Below are 27,237 nucleotides of genomic sequence, written 5' to 3'. Positions count from 1 at the left end.
AAATTTGACTAGTACTCAGGTTGAAAAGGGGTAATATTATTATAGGCATTACAGTTGCCTGAGACTTCCAATTCGAAGACCCTGTTTTCAGTTGCTTATAGGTTTGCCATTTGAAACTTTTCAAGTTGAGTTTCGGTTTCAGGCCTAATTGATTTGGGAAATTTCAGCAAAAGCTGTTTCTGAGAACAAGGCTAGGGAAAATACATTTTGCCCATGTTCAAGTCTGGTGACCTTTTATTTGGCAAGCCCTAACACAGCCATACTTTGAAGCATATAGTTGATATTTGGCAGAGAAATGGCGTTTGCTACAGGGATGTGTCTTTTGCAGTCCCCATGAAAATCTATCCAATTTTGGCCAAGTTATAAGCATTCAAAAATCACTGTTTGCACATGCTCAGTGGAGAGCTTTAAATTGTAGCATATTTCCCAGTACATTCCATCTGTACTGGGCATGCTCCAGCCTGTGGTTGAACAGGACATTCTCTGCAATTGCAGCTCTGGGCTGCTGTGAACTATGCTATGCTCTGGGCAGCTGAACTGTGAGGAGGGAGAATATCTCTTTTGTGCTCTCAGTGACCAACTTGCTGGGACCAGGCAGCATGGAGGAGATAGCTGCTTGAATCAGACACAGAGGGGGCAAAAGTTGGACTTGTGGGGTGAGGGAAGTCCATTGGGACATGAAGATAGTTGGGGGAGAGATGGGTACTGGAGGCTGGTGAAAGGGAGAGAAGGAGACTGTGACAGACAGGAAGATAAAAAGAAGAGGGACCTAGTCTCCATTCTTTAGGAGACTATTTGAAATTGGATGAAGAGCGGGTGGGTACTGGGACTGGGCATCAGTGGGGTGAGAGCAGAGGGGAGACAGATCTGATGGAGGAGGTGAGGGGAAGAACTAGGATTGACTGGGCAAAGACTGGGACAAGGAGTATTAGGAGTGGGATGACCCAGACTGGATCCCGGGGAGGAAATTTGGCCTTGGAGTCAGTGTGGATGGGTAAGTGGAGCTACTAAAGGCCAGGGAGGGGAAGAGAGACAAATCTGATGAAAAGCCAAGAGGGGGGAAACTTGTACTGGCTGGGCAAAGAGACTGGGACTAGGAGTTGGGGAAGACTGGAATGAGAAATCTGGAGTGCTGAGACTAGGAGTTACTGGGCATGGAGACTGGGAGTGGAGACTGGAGCTGGGTAGGTGAGGAGAATGGGACTGGGCAGAGGAAAGACAAAACTGAGATAATGACAGTTTTGGGGGGATGTGCAGAAGGGATCATGCTTGGGAGGAAGGGAACAGGCAGAAGTCTATGCCCACTGGAGTACACTCCCTTCCATAACCTGGGACGGAACCCAAGAATTTTGAGTCTCACCATTCCTCCGATGTCAGCAAGTATCTGTGAAAGCCACTGGCAAAGCATCCCCTCCCCTTCTAGTGCTGGTCAATCTAAAGGATGACAACCTACTACCGCTAGCAGTTATTCCATTAGCTCAAGTGGCAGAGGTCTGTGTGGGAGATTTAAAGGTTCTAACCCTGTGGATGAACCATGTGGAGATTAATACGCTGCCATATGATAGATTTTTTTTTTTTATGGTTTACTTTTTGGCCGAGTGAAATGAGATCTGTCTGCAACAAAGTAACTTTTGAAGAACATGCCCAATCAACTTAGATGGGGGGTAATTTTTGGCTTGATAGGTAGGAGGAGTTTTTTTTAAACTCCTTCTTGTTTCTTGCTGGTTTTATCCTGCCAGCAATATTACCTTGTGCCATACTATTAGTAAGTCAATGCCAAAATTCCTATCACTGTAGTTATTAGAAAGATTGGGTCAAATTCTCAGCTGGTGAAAATCTGCATAGCTCCATTGAGTTTCAGTGAAGTTATGTTGATTTTTACACCAGCTGAAGACTTGTCTCTTTGTTTCTTAGCTGACAACATGCTGGACTTTTGATCAAATTACTGTGTAAGTAAAGATAAAATATCTAGAAAAGTATTCATAGAATATAGAATCATAGAATATCAGGGTTGGAAGGGACCTCAGGAGGTCATCCAGTCCAACCCCCTGCTCAAAGCAGGACCAATCCCCAACTAAATCATCCCAGCCAGGGCTTTCTCAAGCCTGACCTTAAAAACTTCTAAGGAAGGAGATTCCACCACCTCCCTAGGTAACGCATTCCAGTGTTTCACCACCCTCCTAGTGAAAAAGTTTTTCCTAATATCCAACCTAAACCTCCCCCACTGGAACTTGAGACCATTACTCCTCGTTCTGTCATCTGCTATCACTGAGAACAGCCTAGATCCATCCTCTTTGGAACCCCCTTTCAGGTAGTTGAAAGCAGCTATCAAATCCCCCTTCATTCTTCTCTTCCGCAGACTAAACAATCCCAGTTCCCTCAGCCTCTCCTCATAACTCATGTGTTCCAGCCCCCTAATCATTTTTGTTGCCCTCCACTGGACTCTTTCCAATTTTTCCACATCCTTCTTGTAGTGTGGGGCCCAAAACTGGACACAGTACTCCAGATGAGGCCTCACCAATGTTGAATAGAGGGGAATGATCACGTCCCTCGATCTGCTGGCAGTGCCCCTACTTATACATCCCAAAATGCCATTGGCCTTCCTGGCAACAAAGGCACACTGTTGACTCATATCCAGCTTCTTGTCCACTGTAACCCCTAGGTCCTCTTCTGCAGAACTGCTGCCTAGCCATTCGGTCCCTAGTCTGTAGCGGTGCATGCGATTCTTCCGTCCTAAGTCCAGGACTCTGCACTTGTCCTTCTTGAACCTCATCAGATTTCTTTTGGACCAATCCTCTAATTTGTCTAGGTCCCTCTGTATCCTATCCCTACCCTCCAGCATATCTACCTCTCCTCCCAGTTTAGTGTCATCTGCAAACTTGCTGAGGGTGCAATCCGCACCATCCTCCAGATCATTAAGGAAGATAATGAACAAAACCGGCCCCAGGACCGACCCTTGGGGCACTCCACTTGATACCGGCTGCCAACTAGACATGGAGCCATTGATCACTACCTGTTGAGCCCGACAATCTAGCCAGCTTTCTATCCACCTTATAGTCCATTCATCCAGCCCATACTTCTTTAACTTGCTGGCAAGAATACTGTGGGAGACGGTGTCAAAAGCTTTGCTAAAGTCAAGGAACAACATGTCCACTGCTTTCCCCTCCTCCACAGAGCCAGTTATCTCGTCATAGAAGGCAATTAGATTAGTCAGGCATGACTTGCCCTTGGTGAATCCATGCTGACTGTTCCTGATCACTTTCCTCTCCTCTAAGTGCTTCAGAATTGATTCCTTGAGGACCTGCTCCATGATTTTTCCAGGGACTGAGGTGAGGCTGACTGGCCTGTAGTTCCCCGGATCCTCCTTCTTCCCTTTTTTAAAGATGGGCACTACATTAGCCTTTTTCCAGTCGTCAGGGACCTCCCCCGATCACCATGCGTTTTCAAAGATAACGGCCAATGGCTCTGCAATCACATCCGCCAATTCCTTTAGCACTCTCGGATGCAGCGCATCTGACCCCATGGACTTGTGCTCGTCCAGTTTTTCTAAATAGTCCCGAACCACTTCTTTGTCCACAGAGGGCTGGTCACCTCCTCCCCATGCTGTGCTGCCCAGTGCAGCAGTCTGGGAGCTGACCTTGTTCGTGAAGTCAGAGGCAAAAAAAGCTTTGACTACATTAGCTTTTTCCACATCCTCTGTCTCTAGTTGCCTCCCTCATTCAGTAAGGGGCCCACACTTTCCTTGACTTTCTTCTTGTTGCTAACATACCTGAAGAAACCCTTCTTGTTACTCTTAACATCTCTTGCTAGCTGCAACTCCAGGTGTGATTTGGCCTTCCTGATTTCACTCCTGCTTGCCCGAGCAATATTTTTATACTCTTCCCTGGTCATTTGTCCAATCTTCCACTTCTTGTAAGCTTCTTTTTTGTGTTTAAGATCAGCAAGGATTTCACTGTTAAGCCAAGCTGGTCGCCTGCCATATTTATTATTCTTTCTACACATCGGGATGGTTTGTCCCTGTAACCTCAATAAGGATTCTTTAAAATACAGCCAGCTCTCCTGGACTCCTTTCCCCCTCATGTTATTCTCCCAGGGGATCTTGCCCATCAGTTCCCTGAGGTTGTCAAAGTCTGCTTTTCTGAAGTCCAGGGTCCGTATTCTGCTGCTCTCCTTTCTACCTTGTGTCAGGATCCTGAACTCGACCATCTCATGGCCACTGCCTCCCAAGTTCCCATCCACTTTAGCTTCCCCTACTAATTCTTCCTGGTTTGTGAGCAGCAGGTCAAGAAGAGCTCTGCCCCTAGTTGGTTCCTCCAGCACTTGCACCAGGAAATTGTCCTCTACACTTTCAAAAAACTTCCTATATTGTCTGTGCACTGCTGTATTGCTCTCCCAGCAGATATCAGGGTGATTGAAGTCTCCCATAAGAACCAGGCCTGCGATCTAGTAACTTCCATTAGTTGCCGGAAAAAAGCCTCATCCAACTCATTCCCCTGGTCCAGACTCCCACCACGACATCACCCTTGTTGTTCACACTTCTAAACTTAATCCAGAGGCTCTCAGGTTTTTCTGCAGTTTCATACTTGAGCTCTGAGCAGTCATACTGCTCTCTTACATACAATGCAACTCCCCCACCTTTTCTGCCCTGCCTGTCCTTCCTCAACAGTTTATATCCATCCATGACAGTACTCCAGTCATGTGAGTTATCCCACCAAGTCTCTGTTATTCCAATCACATAATAATTCCTTGACTGTGCCAGGACTTCCAGTTCTCCCTGCTTGTTTCCCAGGCTTCTTGCATTTGTGTATAGGCACTTGAGAACTTGCTGTTTGTCCTGCTTTCTTAATATGAGGCAGGAGCCCTCCCCTTTCGCGCTCTCCTGCTCGTGCTTCGCTCCCGGTATCCCACGTCCCCACTTACCTCAGGGCTTTGGTCTCCTTCCCCCGGTGAACCTAGTTTAAAGCCCTCCTCACTAGGTTAGCCAGCCTGCTTGTGAAGATGCTCTTCCCTCTCTTCGCTGGGTGGAGGCCGTCTTTGCCTAGCACTCCTCCTTCTTGGAACACCATCCCATGGTCAAAGAATCCAAAGCCTTCTCTCCGACACCACCTACATAGCCATTCGTTGACTTCCACAATTCGACGGTCTCTACCCAGGCCTTTTCCTTCCACGCGAAGGATGGACGAGAAGACCACTTGCACCTCAAACTCCTTTATCCTTCTTCCCAGAGCCACGTAGTCTGCAGTGATCGGCTCAAGGTCATTCTTGGCAGTATCTTTGGTGCCCACGTGGAGAAGCAGGAAGGGGTAGCGATCCGAGGGCTTGATGAGTCTCGGCAGTCTCTCCATCACATCGTGAATCTTAGCTCCTGGCAAGCAGCAGACTTCTCGGTTTTCCTGGTTGGGGCGGCAGATAGATGACTCAGTCCCCCTGAGGAGAGAGTCCCCGACCACCACCACCCACCTCCTCCTCTTGGGAGCAGTGGTCGTGGAACCCCCATCCCTAGGACAGTGCATCTCATGCCTTCCAATCAGCGGAGTCTCCTTCTGTTCCCTTCCCTCAGATGTATCATCTAGTCCATTCTCCACATTAGTACCTGTGGCGAGAACATGAAAACGGTTGATTACCTGTATCTGCATTACTGGTACATGGATGCTCCCCTTTCTTCTTCTGGAGGTCACATGCTGCCAAATTTCTTCACTGTCCTCCTGTCCCCGCTGCGCAGCCTGCTCTGAATCTTCAGAACATTCTACCCTTAGAAGCATATCCTGACATTTGTCCTGTAAAGGAAAACAAAACCTGGTACTTGCTTGAATCAGAAATACCATCCACTAAAAAATGCTTCTTCTCATGAAGAGAATGTGAAATTTATCTTGAGGGTAGGGGAATCTATGAATATACAGCCATTTCCTGGCCTGGGCTTGTGCGGCTCTTGTTGGGAGGTGGTTGGGAATACTCGGGGTTGTGTGACCTGGGTAGGGATGCTGGTGGTTCCTGGCTGGTGGATGTGGTGCATTGCGGGGTGGCTGCTGGATGGGGAGGGCATGTAGTTCTTTCACCATTTTCTCTGAGCTGAATATCACCCATCAACTGCAATAACTATATTGAATCAGTGAATAAGTTAAATTGTGTAAATAAACTGCCCAGAATAAAGCAAACTTAGGCAACAATAAGAAAATGGTTGATTTGAATGGCTACATATTAATTATTTATTTTGTTGCTGTCCTCTCTCATTTAGAGATATATTTGACCCTCTATCTGTAAGAGCATATGATAATAAGGTCTTGGTATAAGTGATAGAAATGGATGTATTGAAAAAAGTAGGGACCAACACAGCTATAACAACACTGAAAACAATATTGAAAAGTTGGAATTTCACAGAAGTAACTTGAATGCAGATCAGTTGAGTGAGTTTTATTGGATAGGTAAGACAGGTTTTAAGGCAGAGGGAGGACATATGGCTGATTTCCTAAGTTAGAACAATGAAATAAATATATTCAAGTACTCAACCAAAATCATGAACAGCTGACATTAAGTGGAAATTTACTCTGAGGAACGTATTAAGGAAGTCAGTTTAGGAACCACAGTAAGTCAGAACAGGTCAGATTGAGCAACTTTTGGAAGATAAAATTGCAAATATCTATAATAGCTTAAAAGTGACAAGAAAAAGTGAAGAAGTACTTGTGGCACCTTAGAGACTAACAAATTTATTTGAGCATAAGCTTTTGTGAGCTACAGCCCACTTCATCGGATGCATGAAAAGTGCATATTAACAATCAGCAAGAATGAGTAATCTAAATTGTAATTAATGACTCAGTTGTAATCAAATAAGTGAAATTCTAAACAGGAAAATCAAGCAGAGTAACAAAAATAAAAATATTGCTTTTCTCCTTCCCTGCCATAGGGATTAGTTGCATCAGTTTTTAAATGTAGACTTAATAAAACAAGAGTGTCCAGTTCTGTGCTATGCCTGTGCTCACCTAATTCTGAGCTGCTCTAGTAGCCAAAATGGCCCACAGCATAAGTGAGAGCAGCCTCTGGCCACTCTAACTTACCTCAGCCCATCCGGAGCTGCCTTTGGGCTACAGTACAGCATGGAATTCACATAGTGCCATTCACTATAAGCCTCCCACTATCTCCCACAATCTTGCTCCTTGCATATCACTCCACACTCAGCCCGCTCCACTGGCTGCAGCAGACTGGGATGTAATCATGGACCCACCTCCTTTCCACTTCTTCAGAGTGACTTACTCCCTCTGAGGGAGTAGCGGGCTTCACTCTGATCCCAGAAGTCCTAGTAGTCAGGCCAAGCCAAATAGTGTCTCCAAGACTTGGGATGGCTCATCCGGGCAATCCATGGGGCCCAGCAACAAGACATAGTTCCTTGCTCCTCCCACAAAGTCCTCCAGGATCTCTCAGGGAGCTGGTGGGGTTGAGGGGGAGGAAGAGGAGGAAATGGTAGGGGGACCCATGCACTCCATCTCCACCAGGTCCCATCCCAGGGGTCATGGAGAGAGAGGCAAGAAATGGCTCATCTCTTCTGCCTGCGGTTACAGATCAGCCACCACTATGCCACTCCCTACTTTCCCTGTTTTCCTTTCAGTTTGGGGCACATCCCCAACCTTCTCCTTGTACAGTCTCAGTGATTCAGAGCCCCAGCTCGGGGTGGGGGGAGGGGAAGGTGGAAGGAAGGGAGGGCTGAAGGAGGGAGCTTTCCAGCTCACTCCCGGAGTCCAGTTGTTCCCCCTAGTCAGGGGGAACGGAAGCAGGGGCAGGCCGCCAGTCTCCCAGCTGAGTCTTCCCCTGTAAATTGCTCTGGTTCAGCAGTTACCACCTGCCTGCCTTCTTGCAGCCCATCTCTCCTTCACTCTTTTCCCCCCAAGCAGGTCCTCCATAGGGAGCATAGAATCATAGAAGTGTAGGACTGGAAGGGACCTCAAAAGGTGATCTAGTCCAGTCCCCTACACTCAAGGTAGGACTACATAATAACTGGACCATTCCTCACAGGTGTTTGTCTAACCTGTTCTTAAAACCTCTAATGATGGAGGTTCCACAACCTCCATAGGCAATTTGTTCTAGTGCTTAATCACGCTGACAGTTAGGAAATTTTTTCTAATGTCCAACCTAAACATCCCCTGCTGCAATTTAAGCCCATTGCTTCTTGTCCTGTCCTCAGAGGTTAACGAGAACAATTTTTCACCCTCCTTCTTGTAACAACCTTTATTTACTTGAAAACTCTTATGCCCCGCCCCTCAATCTTTTCTTCTCCAGACAAAACAAACCCAATTTCTTCAATCTTTCCTCATAGGTCATGTTTTCTAGACCTTTAATCACTTTTGTTGCTCTCCTCTGGACTTTCTCCATTTTGTCCATCTTTCCTGAAATGTAGCACCCAGAACTAGACACAACATTCCAGCTGAGTCCTTATCAGCATGGAAGAGAGTGGAAGAATTACTTCTCATGTCTTGCTTACAACACTCCTGCTAATACATCCCAGAATGATGTTCGCTTTTTTTTTTTTTTTGCAACAGTGTTAAACTGTTGACACATATTTAGCTTGTGATCCATTCTGAACACAGATCCCATTCCACAGTACTCCTTCCTAGGCAGTCATTTCCCATTTTGTATGTGTGCACCTGTTTGTTCCTTCTTAAATGGAGTACTTTGCATTTGTCCTTATTGAATTTCATCCTGTTTACTTTAGACCATTTCTCCAGTTTGTCCAGATCATTTTGAATTTTAATCCTATCCTTCAAAGCACTTGCAAACCCCTCCCAGCTTGGTATTGTCTGTAAACTTTATAAGTGTACTCTCTATGCCATTATCTAAATCATTTATGAAAATATTGAACAGAACTGGACGCATGACCCATCCCTGTGGGACCCCACTCGATATGCTTAACTGTAAACCACTTCCAGTTTAACTGTAAACCACTGATAACTACTCTCTGGGAATGGTTTTTCAACCAGTTATGCACCCACCTCACAATAGCTCCATCTAGGTTGTACTTCCCTAATTTGTTTATGAGAAGGTCATGCAAGACAGTATCAAAAGCCTTATTAAAGTCAAAATATGTCATATCTATTGCTTCTCTCCTCCTCCTCCTCCTCCCCCCCTCCCCCATCCTCAAGGCTTGTTTCCCTGTCAAATAAAGCTATTAGGTTGATTTGACATTATTTGTTTGTGACAAATTCATATTGACTGTTACTTATTGACCTTATTATCTTCTATATGTTTGCAAATTGATTGCTTGGTTCCTTGCTCCATTATCACTGCAGGTACTGAAGTTAAGCTGTAATTCCCCGGGTTGTCTTTATTCCTCTTTTTATAGATGGGCACCATATTTGCGCTCGTCCAGACCTCTGGAATCTCCTGTTTTCCTTGAGTTTTCAAATATAGTTGCTAATGGCTCAGATATCTCCTCAGGTCTCTAGCTAGTTTAATCTCATTTTGTGCCTTGGCCTTTCTTAATTTTGTCCCTACATGCTTGTGGTGTTTTGCTTATAAGCATCCTTCATAATGTGACCTAGTTTCCACTTTTTGTAGGACTCCTTTTGGCGTTGGAGATCACTGAAGATCTCCTGGTTAAGTCAGGGTGGTCTCTTGCCATACTTCCTATGCTGCTGAGGGGCAGGGACCTTCTTGACCCAATACCATTCCACCACTACTTTAACGTTAGTCTGGGGTCTGTAAAACCCATCACAGGGGTGCTAAAGGGAGCAGACCCTATGCTATCCTTAGTGTCGGTCTTGAAATCGTGCCTGACTCTTGCATTCAGAGTCAAGTTGGGGAAAGGAAACTTCTTGCAATTTTTGCTGTGCCTACACACCCATGCAAGGACCTTGTCCAAAGTGAGCAAGCATGAGCTGTTTCAAACATTGCGTTTTCTGAGATTATGAAGCACTCAGTCCATTTATCTCCTCCGATTGCTCACTAACTAAATTAAAATTATAGTATGTAGTAGTCAAAATGTGAGATTGCTTTTCAGAAAGAAAGGAATTAGTGTACTACCATTCCATTAACAATTTGGAGATATTGTGAGTATGCGTCCAGACTCCTGTGAACTTTATACCTACATTCCACAGTTGCGCTATCTCATAGGTATGTATTGTTTTTTACTTATCCTCCTTGAAAAGCTAAAAGAAAAGGCGTACTTGTGGCATCTTAGAGACTAACAAATTTATTTGAGCATAAGCTTTCGTGAGCTACAGCTCACTTCATCGGATGCATACTGTGGAAAATACAGAAGACGTTTTTATACACACAAACCATGAAAAAATGGGTGATTATCACTACAAAAGGTTTTCTCTCCCCCCACCCCACTCTCCTGCTGGTAGCTTATGTAAAGTGATCACTCTCCTTACAATGTGTATGATAATCAAGGTGGGCCATTTCCAGCACAATTAACTTAAGCTAAGTGGCTAACTCATTATGTAAGGTAACCTATTTCCCCTTGTTTTTTCCTACCCCCCCCCCCTTCCTCAGACGTTCTTATTAAACCCTGGATTTGTGCTGGAAATGGCCCACCTTGATTATCATGCACATTGTAAGGAGAGTGATCACTTTAGATAAGCTATTACCAACAGGAGAGTGGGCTTTTTTGGTGTGTGTGGGGGGTGGGGGGAGGATAACCTGGATTTGTGCTGGAAATGGCAAAAATAAATAAAAAATAAGCTGCTTAATAATGTGCAAAAAGAAAGAGTTCTTTGCGGGGATCAACAAACATGTAGACAAGGGGGATCCAGTGGACATAGTGCACTTAAATTTCCGGAAAGCCTTTGACAAGGTCCCTCACCAAAGGCTCTTATGTAAATTAAGTTGTCATGGGATAAAAGGGAAGATCCTTTCGTGGATTGAGAACTGGCTAAAGGACAGGAAACAAAGGGTAGGAATAAATGGTAAATTTTCAGAATGGAGAGGGTAAGTAGTGGTGTTCCCCAAGGGTCAGTCCTAGGACCAATCCTATTCAACTTATTCATAAATGGAGAAAGGGGTAAACAGGGAGGTGGCAAAGTTTGCAGATGATACTAAACTGCTCAAGATAGTTAAGACCAAAGCAGACTGTGAAGAACTTCAAAAAGATCTCACAAAACTAAGCGATTGGGCAACAAAATGGCAAATGAAATTTAATGTGGATAAATCTAAAGTAGTGCACATTGGAAAAAATAACCCCAACTATACATACAATATGATGGGGGCCAATTTAGCTACAACTAATCAGGAGAAAGACCTTGGAGTCATCATGGATAGTTCTCTGAAGACGTCCACGCAGTGTGCAGTGGCAGTCCAAAAAGCAAACGGGATGTTAGGAATCATTAAAAAAGGGATAGAGAATAAGATGGAGAATATCTTATTGCCCTTATATAAGTCCATGGTAGTCCACATCTTGAATACTGCATTTGAGATGTGGTCCCCTCATCTCAAAAAAAGTTATACTGGCATTAGAAAAGGTTCAGAAAGGGGCAACTAAAATGACTAGGGGTTTGGAACGGGTCCCATATGAGGAGAGATTAAAGAGGCTAGGACTTTTCAGTTTGGAAAAGAGGAGACTAAGGGGGTATATGATTGGAGAAAGTGGAGAAAGTGAATAAGGAAAAGTTATTTACATGTTCCCATAATATAAGAACTAGGGGCCACCAAATGAAATTAATGGGCAGCAGGTTTAAAATAAATAAAAGGAAGTTCTTCTTCACACAGCGCACAGTCAACCTGTGGAACTCCTTGCCTGAGGAGGTTGTGAAGGCTAGGACTATAACAGGGTTTAAAAGAGAACTGGATAATTTCATGGAGGTTAAGTCCATTAATGGCTATTAGCCAGGATGGATAAGGAATGGTGTCCCCAGCCTCTATTTGTCAGAGGGTGGAGATGGATGGCAGGAGAGAGATCACTTGATCATTACCTGTTAGGTTCACTCCCTCTGGGGCACCTGGCATTGGCCACTGTCGGTAGACAGGATACTGGGCTGGATGGACCTTTGGTCTGACCCAGTATGGCCTTTCTTATATTCTTATGACAGAGGCAAAACAGAGATGTCTCGGGTGCCTTTTATATCCTTTGCCATCAGCCTGGAAATTTACTGGCCCAAACAAAGCCCACAGACACAGTGTATGGAAAGTTACTGGCCCAAGATGGAGTCCAGGATCACATGAGCATATTACAAGTCCTTACTTGCTTTGCTGACTCATGGGGCAGTCATCACCCATATTCTTTCTGAGGTGTCCACAGGAAAGGCTTACTGGATGGGATGAATTTCTTCAATTGCCCATTGTGAGATGAGTGTCCTTAATGGGCCATCAACACATCGATTTACATCAGGGCTAGGCAGCTATCTACCTGGGGATATCACCCAGGCATAAAACACATGTTTGAGATATAGATACATAGCCAATATTCATAACTTCAGATACAAAGATGATACATGCATATAAACAAGATAATCATACTTAGCAATTCATAACTTTTCTATTGATACCTGACATGACATACTTTGTACAAGATTTATGGTCACCTTTCTTATACACAGCATCCCATTAGTCATCAAGGGTTCTAGTAAAAATCACATGCACCATCTGTTAGTGAGGCAAATCAGGAACTCATTGGTTTTGGTGGTGTTTTTCAGTGAAATAGACCTACTTTGACTATCTCCATGCTTCAACTTGATCCTTTCACTTTTGTTTATCTAATTTCACTGTCACTATATTACCCAAGCAGATATATTCCAAGAGTCATTTCGTGCTATCAGATCTCTTTTATTATTTCTCTTCAAGTTCTTCCAAATCTGCTTCTAGTTCCACAAAGTCAGACTCCCAAAATCCAGAAAAGCCACACACATAATGGACCAAAACTTGTTCACGTAACTAAACACAAAGGTTACAGTCACATAAAATGAGCAAGAAGTGGCACAGTACTTATTTTGCTCTGCAGTCTTCTGAACTATCTAGAGGATTTTCTGCAGGTGATAGGGTGAGAAATTACCTGTGATTCCAGATAGCTCCATATTCAATTCACAAGTAATTGTGCAAAGATCTTATATGACAGTGACCATCGGCTAATGTGTCTGCAATGACTGAGGTTCTTCATGTTTCCATCTTCAAAATTATCACTACTCTTGCAGTGTACTGGCTTCATGTTATTTCAAAAAACATCTTCTGAGCTTAGTAAAGGTTTTCCTCCTTGGGTCTTATGTCTTATAGATTATCTATCTTAACTACACCCAGGTGCAGGAATTCTCCACCAGTGGAAGAAATTACATTCTGAAGTCTGATATTAAATGGTCCTGGTGAGAAAATATACAGTATTACAATAACACTTGAGCAGAAAATTTGACAGGTTTTTTTTTGTTTTTTAATGCAGCTCATAACATTTCCTTACAATAAACTGGCTGTAATGCAGAGGTAATAAAAGAGGAAAAGCACCTCTGCTTGAATGCATCAAATATCCCCTTAATGCAACAGAAAAGCTAATAGGACTCTTCTTTCGAAGGAATGACAGTGTTGGTGCCTGTTGGAATATTTTATTATATGGACCAAGGGAGGGAAATGAAGCAGTGGAGTTCTGGATCCAAATTTTGCTAAGAAGTTCATACACATAATCCCTAGTGCATAAAGTTGCATGAGGTATAACTGGAAAGAGATTGTGGTTCCTGGCTTCTACTACTGAAAAGTCTGCACTTGTTTCCAAAATCTAATACTTTGAAGTCACAATACACTGTATTTTGTCTCAAATATGATGTAAAGATGAGCAACTACATAGGAATCCACTGAACACAGCACATCCCATAGGAACTGCATTGCAAACTAATAGACACTGCTATTCTATTTACAGCAGTGAGAAAGGAACAATCAGACATTCAGACTAATAATCCTTTAACACATGTGCCAGGAAATCAAACACACACACAGATTAAAAAAAGGATAAACTGTACTTTCGTGGACTGTGGAATAATCCTTTTATTTTCAGCCAGGAAAACATGTGCTGTACGTATTTATTTGTATCTATTTTCTCAAAATTAACTTTTAAAAATATCTGACCAATGTTCTAAGTGCTTTGTAAAAAACGTAACATTCTTGCTGTCATCACCGGACAAAAATGTTCAATAGGAATGTTGCTAAGCATATCAGCTCCATATCAAGCTCTGCTCCCTCTCCCAAAACACCTGTAAAAATAGGTGTGTAATTTGCAGCATGCCTAGAAGATCAACAAAGCTGTGTTATGACAAACTAGGGGAGAGGCAAAACAAAATAGTAAGTTCTAAAAGTGTACGAGTAAGGATATATGCTATAGCACACAAGGGGCCAGCCACTGCCATCACTGCATAACAGCAGCTCCTATTGTCTTTTATTCAAAGATGCAAGCAATATAGGATTATTTTTAAATGTATATAGTGTTAAACTACAAACATGCAAGTAACCAACTTCAGTTACCATATGGACTTGTTATTGTAATCTATGTAACCTCTTCCTTTGTTTATTGGTCTCACTTATTGTGTTACAGTTAGACATCAAGCTCCTTGCAGCAGGGGACATGTCTGTCTTATTTGTTTGTGAAGCACCTAAAATACTTGGTCACTCAAATAATAATGTAGTAGTAACTAAGGTAATAAAGGTTTGTATAATATAGCAGCTGCAAAATCTGGCAAAGGTGGGTGACTATCACTCAAGAAGTGCAGGTATCTGGTATAATTAAACTCCTGGAGGGTATTAATACTTTATTTGAATTTTAAAATTCCTTAAATCAAAGAAATACAATATTTAAAAAAAACTCTTTTGTGGCTGGCTGTCATTCTGGCTCCTGTTGACGTCTATTTGGCGAAAAAATAAGGTAAGGGTTTAAATAAATATTTACAGTTTTTAAAGCACTCTAAAACATGCTTCCCCTTAACTTCATATCATTGATCCAATCTTCAGTTCTGTGAAATGGCTGCAGGTGGATGGCAGCTGAGAATGAGGAACTTTCATTTACCACTTTCCATTGTTGTTGTTTGGCACTCTCAATTCTCACAGCTAGTTTGCAAAAATCGTCTTTAGCTTAGCTTTAGAATCAGCTTAGCTTTGGGAACTAAAAAGCACCTAAAGTCTGCATTACTTTACCAGCGATTTTAAAACATGGGAATATCCTATTTCATTTCCCTTTTGGCTGGGTATAACGATTACTGAAAAAGCAAACTAACAAGTGCAGTTACTGCCAGTCCACTAGATCGTCCATTCAGATTTTCATTATTATTTTTCGCTGTATTTGTACTGCAGTAGTGCCTACAAGTCCCACTCAGAATCAGGACTCCAATAGGTTAGGAGCTCCACAGACACAAGGGTAGACATGGTTCCTGCTCCAAAGAACTTACCATTTAATTTGAAATGAAATGCTAACAATAGGTGTGAAGAAGGGGGAAAGGAGGAGTAATGACAAGAAGACCCTACAGATACTTTGGTAAACTACTGTGCAACTTGATTTCTAGTCTGAAAGGTTATTTTAAAAGTAAATATATAAAACTAGTTATTCCTAACTGCCATATCATTTACTCATATTGCCTGGGTGATTTTTTTTCTTTTAGACTCAGTACAGCAGAGGTGCATATAAAAGAAATGTGCGTGACAAGAACTAGGGGCCGGGAAGATGTACTCTGAATGGATTAGAGGGGAAGAAGAGTGGACGTGGGATGGCTAGAGATGAGGGAGGATGTTGTATATCATGATGCAATGTACTATAATAATAGGTGACAATATCTACGGTGTCCAGTTCCAGTTTCTTGTCCTCATCTTCATGAGTGTATCCTCTTTGTCTTTTTCTATGACATTCCCTGTGCTCCATCATATATGCCAGCCTTGACATGTTTATTTGCTTCTCAGTATGCTCTCTGTGCCTTCTTCCACTTTGCCCCCTGTGACAGAGTGGGGTGCAATCCAGACTAATGAGTAGCTGTGTCACCTCGCCCTGTAACCTGGGGTGCCCTTTACAATGCCTTGCTGCTGTAGCCTCCAACCTGGACTGCTCACAAACAGCCTCCTGCATGTAAGTCACTCTCAGCTATGTCTGTGTGTGCTGCAGCCAGCCAGCCAGCCACACCTTGGCTCTTACCAGCCTTGGTTATGCTGCAGGGTGACCCCAACACACACACACAATCCCAGATCTTCCCCCCAAAATACCTGTGCTGCCCAGCTCTCTCCTGAGCACTACAACTATATTAAGTCCATTATTCCTTTAGTTATCCAGACACGTCAGTTTAAACAAACTGGATTAGATCAAACAAATTTATTAACTACAAAGATTTTAAGTGAATAGGCATAAAAGTTGGAAATGGTTACAAGAAAAATAAAGATAAACTGCTTGCGGGTGCCTAGCTTAATAAACTGTATTAGATTCAGAGCAAAGTTTTCTCAGCACATGCTTTCAGCAGTCTTACTGACCAAATGAGTTAAGTCAGGATCCCTCTCCCCAGGTTCAAGGGCTGCTTCCTTTGTCTTTTCAGGTGCAGAGAATGCAGTGGGCAGAGGGGGTTGTGTGTCTGTCCCTACTTTTTATAATACTGTTCCCCTCTGAGAAGCATTTCCATCTCCCCCTCCCCCCCCGCGCCCACAACAGCAGAGAGCAGGAGCAGTCTGGCCAAGAGCTGCTGGGAGCAAACACACATTGAGTTCCGGGAGATGTCTGAAGGCCCCTCCCCCAGCCTAAGGGGAGAAGTGACTAAACCCAAGGCTCAAATGATTTTGGGGGACAACTAATAAGAAAACAGGGACAGGAGTGAGGTCATAGGGCCATAAGCAGGGAACTGGATGGGGACACCAAGCAGAGAACCTTGGACAGTGCCCACTGCTTCTCAGAGGTTCTAGGAAGCCAGCGGTCATGGCCCAGAGGAACTCTGCCTGGATGCATGATTGAAGGGAGGAACAGAAATAAGCCCCACAGTCAGAGAGCATCTCCCCACCCAGCATCCTCCTCCTGGTCTTATAGGTGGACACTTTGGAGGAGGTTGACAAGTTCTTGCAACTATGTGGGGTCATAGATAGGGTGTGCATAAATCAGGAGGTGTGGGGCAAAGTTCAGCCAGAACATAAGGAGATGGTTCTGGAGGAGCTGAAAAGGGGTTGCAACTTGGCATACTCCAGGTGGATGTGTGCGGGTCTCCTTGCTGCTGCAGATGGGGCAGATATTGGGGAGGGGAATGAACCAAGCCAGGTACGCGTCCATGCTCCAGCTGGGAACAAGGCCACAGGCAAGCTGCGTGGAAGGGAACTCCATGCTGTTTCTACGCTAAAATGTGGATTTTTGCACCTGCCCCTTGCCTGCCAAAGAATGGCCACTTAGTAGGTGATGGTCCATCAGCCTTGTTTACACCTTGCTGGGGCATCATCTTGCCCTTTGTCTCTGAGGAACTGATTTGGCCAATCCCCAGACTTATCTGGAAAACATATTTTTAGTCATGATCTCAGCTTATGTTTATAACTTCACATATAACACTGCTGTGTGCATTGTGCCATGATATTACTGATCCGCAAATTGAGTTTTTAAGTGGTACCTTACAAGGCATACCTTGTAGAAACATTATTACAATAGGGTGTGAACATAGAGGTATATTCTGTCACACACCCCTGGAACACCTGAGTCAGTCCATAACCTGACCCAGAAAAAGAGAGTGAGACCTTGGGGGCAAGAAACTGAAGGAGGGGGCATGAGACTGGCTGTGAGCTAATCCCCAGGTGGGTGACAAGGAGGCACCACAGCAGTGAATCCCATGATATACCCCACCTTTCCTCTCTGTTTTTTGTTTGTTTTGTTTTGTTTTGTTTTGTTTTTTGGTTAGGTTTCCACCCTGTAAATGTTTATGCATAGGATTAACCTTAAGGACAAGGACCATGTCGTCTTTTTTTGAGTGTGTGTCTGAGCAGAGCCTAGCATATTGTGGGCACTGAGAGAAACAAGTAATACATGATGATATTATAATAACCTCATTGGTATCATTCTGTAACATTTAAATACATTTAAGGAAAATCATTATTAGCAACCTCAAACATTGAAAAATAATGAACCCCAAGCCCCTGAAATTGACTTTAAAATCTCAAGACTTTTTAAAAAAAAAAACTAGAGTTTTTTATTTGCCTTATGATTTTTGAGCATTTGACTTGCACTTCAGTAACTCTTTCAAGCTTTTCTCAGAAACCAGGAGGGCTAGAAACTGACTGTTACTTTTGAATGAAAGCTGAGATTCTCATGTAATCACTTTGTCTCAAGTAGCTGGGGCTTTAAGTAAAACTTCAAGATTCATGATAAAATAACAAGTGTTAGCAATAGTGGTAAAAGAAGGTCCTGCTGCTTAAAAGATATTCAATTTATAGGACTCATTTATTTTCAAATAAAAATAACTTAAAAATAGAGGGCCAAATCCTGAAGTCCTTATTTGGACAAAACTCTGAAGTCCGCAGTAAAAAATTCAGGAATTGGCCCATAAAATAATGTATATTTGTACATTAATGTATAAACTAACACACTTCTAACTATTACTATTTTACTACTAAAGGCTTTTAATTTTTTTTACTATTTTTATATACTATTTAAATGATTGTTTAGAGGATAAGACCTTTTTCTGCATAAGCAATCAAAGAGATGTGTCAGGTGTATAAAATAAGGGCTTTATCCTTGTTCTATTAAAGTCAAGGGGAATTTTCCCATTAATTTCAGGTAGATCAGGATTTGGCCCTTGGGCCCAGATCCGGCACTACGCTCTACATGGGTGGACCTCTGCACTTGGACAGACTTCCATTGATTCCAAGGCGTTTCCCTGAGGACACATGGTGACACCAGTGCAGAGTGAAGGTGGTTTATGGATTCCTGTTGTTTTAAAACTCATGACATTGGCTTATTTTTAATCAGTTCACCCTCAAATAAATTGTAAAATGTCATGTTTACAAAAATAGGAAGCTTGTGAAGCTTGTAGGTGTAGGCCTTCACCTCAGACGATCCCTCTCTATGAAACTGGAAAACTCAGGAGATCTTATCTCAAGGTCTTGGTCTCACCAAAATGTCTTCAAGTAGTTTATATATAGTAAATACATCTGCCTCTCATTCGACAGCTATTCTTGCTCTCTCTCTTGTCTATAGTACGTGTACAGTGTGTTCCACTTTGTTCCCAGGGCAGGGATGATACTAAATGACCATCCTTGAGCATCAAGATTTATCAAGATAAAACATGCATTTAATGGGATCATACCCTAAGAGAGTTATAAACTGTCCCAGTTTTAAAAGTAGGGGACATGTAACTTGTTACACTGTGATTCTGTAACAATTACTTTATTATATCCACTATATTGTGACTGGATATGACACAGTTTCTTGTCTCACGCTGATAGAATACAGGAGCCTGATCCTACTTGTATTTTTGCCAACCAAACAACTGCATATTGATAAAAGAATACCTTTTAAAGTTATACCATTTATTAGTTTTCCTAATGGCTCAAGATCTAGTTAACATTTAGTTAATCTGATTGGCACACATTCTACTGAATGCAATTCCTTTTTGTTTCATTATGGAGAGTGATTGCTGCTAATGTGAAAGAGCTGACCATTAAAGTGTTACTTTCACCAAGAAATCAGCACTTCAACAGCTGGTAAAATGAATTACATTAGTAAGTGCTTCCTTCCCTTAATCCCTCTCCCCTTTACTGTTTCTACATCATTCTTATTTTTGAGGTTGAGTATGTATATAGATAATTAAAAGATGTAGCTATTTTGTTCTCTGTGTACTACATTTTTAAATATAGACACCTAGCTTCCTGTCCAGAGAAGCTATAAGGCAGCTGCCATCTTGTATTGCAGTTGAGATGCGGAATGTTACAGTGAATCACTGTCTTTCTCATGCATATTGTATATACATTTCTCCCTTAATCTAAAATAAAAGTAATTTAGAATGAGAAGCACATATATTGCTCTGTATATATGAGCATTGAGCTGAATCTATTGTTAGATTTCTCCTACTATGAGAAAACATTAAACAAGACCATATCCTTTATCAAAAGTGATATTAATTTTAACTATATCCTGAGAGGATCCTAGAGTGGGTGGCTAACTGGACAGGGATCTTGCAGTTGGATTAGAGTAATCCAAATATTTAGAGAAATATACTGAACATTCTTTACAAAATATTTATGCTCTATTTATTTCTAAAAATAACCCTGAGCATGATGTCAACTGGCACAGTTTGATGGTAGAGCAATGCAGAAAATATAAATTAAAGATACAAAAAGGTATAGTGACTGACATTTTGAATAACACATCATAATGTATCACAGGATAAACATAAAGGGAAAATCAGACAGCATGAGGATATAAAATGATTTAAAATGTAAAGGGGCAGACATAGATTTTGAGTGCTCTGATAATCCATTACAAAATACACAAACTCTAAGTATTAAGCGACTTATTGGATTTAAACTGTACTCCTAGTATTGATCAAAAAATGATCTGAAGATAATGTTTATAAACTTACAAAGTCTCTCTGTAGAGCAATTTAACGTAACTGGAGAACCATCCAAGCACACATTTCATAACACAGTTAAATGTTTTTATATTGTTGTTTTGATGCAGATAAAGTATGGAAGGTTCTTTTAAAGGTCATATTGGAAAGGTGTGTAATTACAATCTGAAATAAATCTCCCTGGCAAAATATATATCTGAAGGCATAATTTGCATATTGTATCTGTATTACACATATAATAATTGGTGAGGAGGTAACAGCTTGAAGAGACAGAGCAAGAATATCCAAAATTTATTCACAAGGCAGATTGTAGTTTAGGAAACTGTGTCCATTAAAGATAAAATAGGACATAATCCCTACTTCTCAAAATGCTTATTACTCACATCCATAATGAGGATGACTTTTACATGCCGAAAGATCCCACAGCACTTCACAAGTCTAAATTGCAATACAAACTACGGACAGGGAATGCTTCCTCCACCACTGAAATGTGGTTACCTTAGGGGCTAAATGAGGCAACTGTTTAACAACTGATGATAACAGTTTAGTATAATGTGAGAATACCACATCCAACTGAAAATGTCAGGAGAAATTTCAATAGGCAGACTTCAACTGTATGACCTCTATGCCTCACTTTTGATCCACCCATTATTGACTGCCTGGAGTCAACTGACTAGCAGACATTTCTAGCTGGGTGGCATACAGGAAACTAACACTAGAGAGAACCTGAAGTGAGGCTGCCAGGTAGGGAGAAGTGTTTTGAGGAGCTTGTTGGTGTTTGCCACACACATTATTTGGGTGATACAACCACTACTTGTGGGAATGATGTGGATCGTGATTGTGATCTTTGACTTTTTCCTCAATGTGGAGGTCCATTGACGGTGGATTAGTTACTGAAAATTCTGCTGCATTTGGAAACCTCACCCATTTCTTTCAGATGATTACCTTGTCACAGTCGTCCAAAGTATCATAGAATCATAGAATCATAGAATATCAGGGTTGGAAGGGACCCCAGAAGGTCATCTAGTCCAACCCCCTGCTCGAAGCAGGACCAATTCCCAGTTAAATCATCCCAGCCAGGGCTTTGTCAAGCCTGACCTTAAAAACCTCTAAGGAAGGAGATTCTACCACCTCCCTAGGTAACGCATTCCAGTGTTTCACCACCCTCTTAGTGAAAAAGTTTTTCCTAATATCCAATCTAAACCTCCCCCATTGCAACTTGAGACCATTACTCCTCGTTCTGTCATCTGCTACCATTGAGAACAGTCTAGAGCCATCCTCTTTGGAACCCCCTTTCAGGTAGTTGAAAGCAGCTATCAAATCCCCCCTCATTCTTCTCTTCTGCAGACTAAACAATCCCAGCTCCCTCAGCTTCTCTTCATAAGTCATGTGCTCTAGACCCCTAATCATTTTTGTTGAACTTCGCTGGACTCTCTCCAATTTATCCACATCCTTCTTGTAGTGTGGGGCCCAAAACTGGACACAGTACTCCAGATGAGGCCTCACCAGTGTCGAATAGAGGGGAATGATCACATCCCTCGATCTGCTCGCTATGCCCCTACTTATACATCCCAAAATGCCATTGGCCTTCTTGGCAACAAGGGCATACTGTTGACTCATATCCAGCTTCTCGTCCACTGTCACCCCTAGGTCCTTTTCTGCAGAACTGCTGCCTAGCCCTTCGGTCCCTAGTCTGTAGCGGTGCATTGGATTCTTCCATCCTAAGTGCAGGACCCTGCACTTATCCTTATTGAACCTCATCAGATTTCTTTTGGCCCAATCCTCCAATTTGTCTAGGTCCTTCTGTATCCTATCCCTCCCCTCCAGCGTATCTACCACTCCTCCCAGTTTAGTATCATCTGCAAATTTGCTGAGAGTGCAATCCACACCATCCTCCAGATCATTTATGAAGATATTGAACAAAACCGGCCCCAGGACCGACCCCTGGGGCACTCCACTTGACACCGGCTGCCAACTAGACATGGAGCCATTGATCACTACCCGTTGAGCCCGACAATCTAGCCAGCTTTCTACCCACCTTATAGTGCATTCATCTAGCCCATACTTCCTTAACTTGCTGACAAGAATACTGTGGGAGACCGTGTCAAAAGCTTTGCTAAAGTCAAGAAACAATACATCCACTGCTTTCCCTTCATCCACAGAACCAGTAATCTCATCATAAAAGGCGATTAGATTAGTCAGGCATGACCTTCCCTTGGTGAATCCATGCTGACTGTTCCTGATCACTTTCCTCTCATGTAAGTGCTTCAGAATTGATTCTTTGAGGACCTGCTCCATGATTTTTCCAGGGACTGAGGTGAGGCTCAGACTTCTAACTGAACTTCTCTTGAAATTGATCTGGTGACTGCTAACTTGCTACTTAGAACAGGAGAAAGGATATCAGTCAGATCCACCTTATCTTTACTAGTATGCCAAAGAATATTATTCAAGGTCTTTATATTATTTTAGAAAGCACTTCATAATCCAATTCCCAAGTATATTCGCAGCTACTTCTCACCCTATTTCCCTGCCTGGCAGTTAGCATTGGGCGGAGATGGTCCCAGACAGGACTTCACTTTTATAATATATAAACAACTGGATTGCTTTCTTCATTTTCTGCATTTAACATAGCAAAACTATTAAAACACATTTACTCAGGCCATTTCTCTCTTGGTTCCATTAGAAAGGAAAACCACCCTGATTTCCCAATTTTAAATAACATCAACACTTGCTATCAGCTACATAATTCTGTTATGGACTACATTTTCTTGCTGTGTATTAACTCTGGCAATTAATGGGCTCTGAGACTCCTGCGGTGAGTGTCTTTTGAAGTGGAAACATACCTTCTGTCACTTTCATTTTTCTCTGTGTTCTTTCTCACCTTCACCCCTATCTGGTAACAACACCCAGTCAAACCCTCCACCCACCTGGTGCTCGTTTCCGGGCAGACTCTATTAGGACATGTCTACACTACAAAATTAGGTCAACGTAATTTAAGTTGATATACAGCCACCCCAGTAATTAATTCAATCTTTAATGTCCACAGTGGAGTGCTTGCACTGATTTAACTGACAGTGTGGGGCATTGTGGGGGCACCGACAGCCAGAGCTCCAATGCCGGGACTGACAGCTGGAGCCCCACTGCCTAGGCTCTCCTTCCCCCATACCTCAATCCCTCACCGAGAGGCTGCCCAGGCTCTGACTTGGGCTCCCCTTCCCTCAAATCCCTCATTGGGAGGCAGCTCAGGTTTGGGCTCTCCCTCCCCAACTTCAATCCCTCACCAGGAGGTGGCCCCTAAATCCAGCCCTGAGTGCACAGGATAGTGCCACTGTCAGAGACACAATGCTGGATTAGATGCATGAATGGTCTGATTGTTACTATTGATTTCTATAGCAGTAGCACCCATAAATCCCTATATACATCAGAACCCCATTGTGCTAGGTTCTGTAGTGTGTGAGAAACAAATGAACGGAAAAGTGATTCCTCCATCTGTTGTATCTATCTTAAACTTGGATAGTAAACTCTTTGGACAAATACTCTTTTTTTCTTGTGTGTTTGGACAGCATGTACCACAATGGGGCACTGAGGCTATGTCTATTCTGAAACTGGGAATGTGCCTTTGTGATAAATGAAGTGTGTGTGGGGGGGTAGCTCCCTTTGATGGACACCCAGCCAGCCAGTTAGCTGTAAAATCCCTCTTAGTAGCTGTTCTCTTCTTGCTTTACCTGTAAAGGTTTAATATGTCCCCCAGGTAAAGAAAAAAAAAGTGGGCACCTGACCAAAACACTCAGTGGGAAGGCTGGAACTTTTTAAAATTGGGAAAGAAACTTTCCCTTTCTCTGTTGTTCTCTCTGGGCTGAAGAGATGGGCAGCAGGAATGCTGTGTAAAGTTTGAACCAGATATGAAAACCATCAGATCATATCTAGAACTACTTTTAACAACCCAGTGTAAGTATGTAAGTACATTAGGAATGTTTAGGAAGACATGATTAGGTTTATTTGTGTTTATTTGTTACGGCTTGTGGACCCCTCTGTGCTAACACCAGATGCTTTTGTTTGTTTGTTACCTTTAAGCTAACCCCCAAGAAAGCTATTTTGGGTGCTTAATTTTTGGAATTTCTCTTTTAAAATCTAGCAAAAGTCTAAGTTACAGATGTATTTTCTTCCTTTTTGTTTTTAATAAATTTTTGTTTTTAATAACATTTTACCTTTTTTTAAGAACATATATTGGCATTAGAAAAGGGCAACTAAAATGATTAGGGGTTTGGAACGCGTCCCATATGAGGAGAGACTAAAGAGGCTAGGACTTTTCAGCTTGGAAAAGAGGAGATTCAGGGGGGATATGATAGAGGAATATAAAATCATGAGTGGAGAAAGTGAATAAGGAAAAGCTATTTACTTGTTCCCATAATATAAGAACTAGAGGCCACCAAATGAAATGATGGGCAGGTTTAAAACAAATAAAAGGAAGTTCTTCATGCAGCGTACAGTCAACCTGTGGAACTCCTTGCCTGAGGAGGTTGTGAAGGCTAGGACTATAACAGGGTTTAAAAGAGAACTGGATAAATTCATGGAGGTTAAGTCCATTAATGGCTATTAGCCAGGATGGATAAGGAATGGTGTCCCCAGCCTCTGTTTGTCAGACGGTGGAGATGGAGAGCAGGAGAGAGATCACTTGATCATTACCTGTTAGGTTCACTCCCTCTGGGGCACCTGGCATTGGCCACTGTCAGTAGACAGGATACTGGGCTGGATGGACCTTTGGTCTGACCCAGTATGGCCATTCTTATATTCTAACAGGACTGGATTTTTGGTGTCCTAAGAGATTTGTGCATGTTGTTTGATTAGCTCGTAGCAACAGCTAATTTCCTTTGTTTTCTTTCTCAGCTCTTTCTTGGGGCGGGGCGTGTGTGTGTGTGAAAGGGCTTGAGGGTACTCCACAGGGAGGAATTCCCAAGTGCTCCTTCCTGGGTCCAGTGGGGTTTTTTGCATTTGGGTGGTGGCAGCATTTACCAAGCCAAGGTCAGAGAAAAGCTGTAACGTTGGGAGTCTAATACAAGTCTGGAGTGACCAGTATTAATTTTTAAAATCCTTGCGGGCCCCCACCTTCTGCACTCAAAGTGACAGAGTGGGGATTCAGCCTTGACAGCCTCCCAGCTCAGGTAGACCAGGTTGTGCTAGCTCTGCTCAAGTTAGCATGCTAAAAAATACCAGCAGGGACCTTATGGCTCAGGCTAGCCACCTGAACTATGACCCAGTGCGGTAGGTGGGCTCAGAGTTGGTGGCTAGCTCAGGCTGCAGTCTCCACACTGCTATTGTTAGCAGGGCAGCTCAAGCAGAGTAAGAGTGAACCTGTCCACCCAGGCTATGACGCACATTCCCAGCTGCAGTGCACACATACCCTGCTAAGGATCCTAAACTCTACTATGCTACTAATAATAGAGAGAACCAGAGGACTAATAAGATCACATGGTTACATAGGTTAACCCTGTGCAAAACGTTTTGGTTCAGAAATGGTTCCAAATGATATGGGACAAAATCCAGTAGTTAAAAGTGTGGATTCCACTCAAGACACTCCAACAGGACCATGGTTGCCAACCCTTCAGGATTGTCCTGGAGTCTCCAGGAATTAAATATTATGTCATGGGATGAAACCTCCTGAAATACATCTGACCATAATTGGCAGCCCTAAGCAGGGCCCAAAGAATTGGTCAGCCATGCACAGGCCAGGAATACAGACTTTCTGCAGCCCCATCACAGCTCACAGAAATCTGGTGGGTCACACATTAGGCACTGTAATTTCAATGTTTTTATATCAACACTGGTGTTTCAGGACATAAGCGTTTGGTTGTAGGAAGAAACTTCTCCCATAGGTGGGTTATTTCATAACTGTCCATTATACAGTGTCTTGCATCTTTCTCTCAAGTAACTGATGCAGGCCGCTGGTGGAAGCAGAATGCTGGACTACCTGGGTTCCTGGCCTGATGAGGTACAGTCATTGTGATGCTCCTATCTTTGGCTGCCAAGGTCCTAACAAAGTTACTATCTGTGGGCTGTGTGAAGAAGGGTATTCCTGCTGGTTACAGGAAATGGGGGTGTTACAACCTGTGTGGTGCGGGGAGCAATGGGGGAATTGTCTATTTTGGGGGGGGGACAGGGCTGTTAATGGTGTTACCGTCTATGGGAAAAAGGCAATGGAGGTGCTGTCTAGGGGAGGGTGGGCTAAGAGTTAGGGGGTGCTGCTGTCTCTGAGGGGTCACAGAGGGGTTGTTTTCTAGGGGCAGGAGTTGCTCTGTGGGGGATGAGAGGGGTGTTGCTGTTTGGGGGCAGGGCAGAAGAAGGAAGGTGCTATGGGGGTGTTGTGTTTGGGGGCAGGGCGGGGGAAGGGGCTATGGGGGTGTTGTGTTTGGGGTCAGGGCGGGAGAAGGGGCTATGGGGTGTTGCTGTTTGGGTCAGGGTGGAAGAAGGGGCTACAGGGGTGTTGCTATTTGGGGGTGGGGCAGAAGAAGGGACTATGAGGGTGTTGCTATTTGGGGGTGGGGCAGAAGAAAGGGCTATGGGGGTGTTGCTGTTTTGGGGTAGGGTGTAATAAGGGGCTGTGGGGGTGTTGCTGTTTGGGGGCGGGGTGGAAGAAGGGGCTATGGAGGTGTTGCTATTTGGGGGTGGGGCAGAAGAAAGGGCTATGGGGGTGTTGCTGTTTTGGGGTAGGGTGTAATAAGGGGCTGTGGGGGTGTTGCTGTTTGGGGGCGGGGTGGAAGAAGGGGCTATGGAGGTG

This window comes from Natator depressus, chromosome 2 (genome assembly GCF_965152275.1).
Source record: "Natator depressus isolate rNatDep1 chromosome 2, rNatDep2.hap1, whole genome shotgun sequence".
In the NCBI taxonomy this organism is placed as follows: domain Eukaryota; kingdom Metazoa; phylum Chordata; order Testudines; family Cheloniidae; genus Natator; species Natator depressus.
This window is presented reverse-complemented; position numbering follows the sequence as displayed.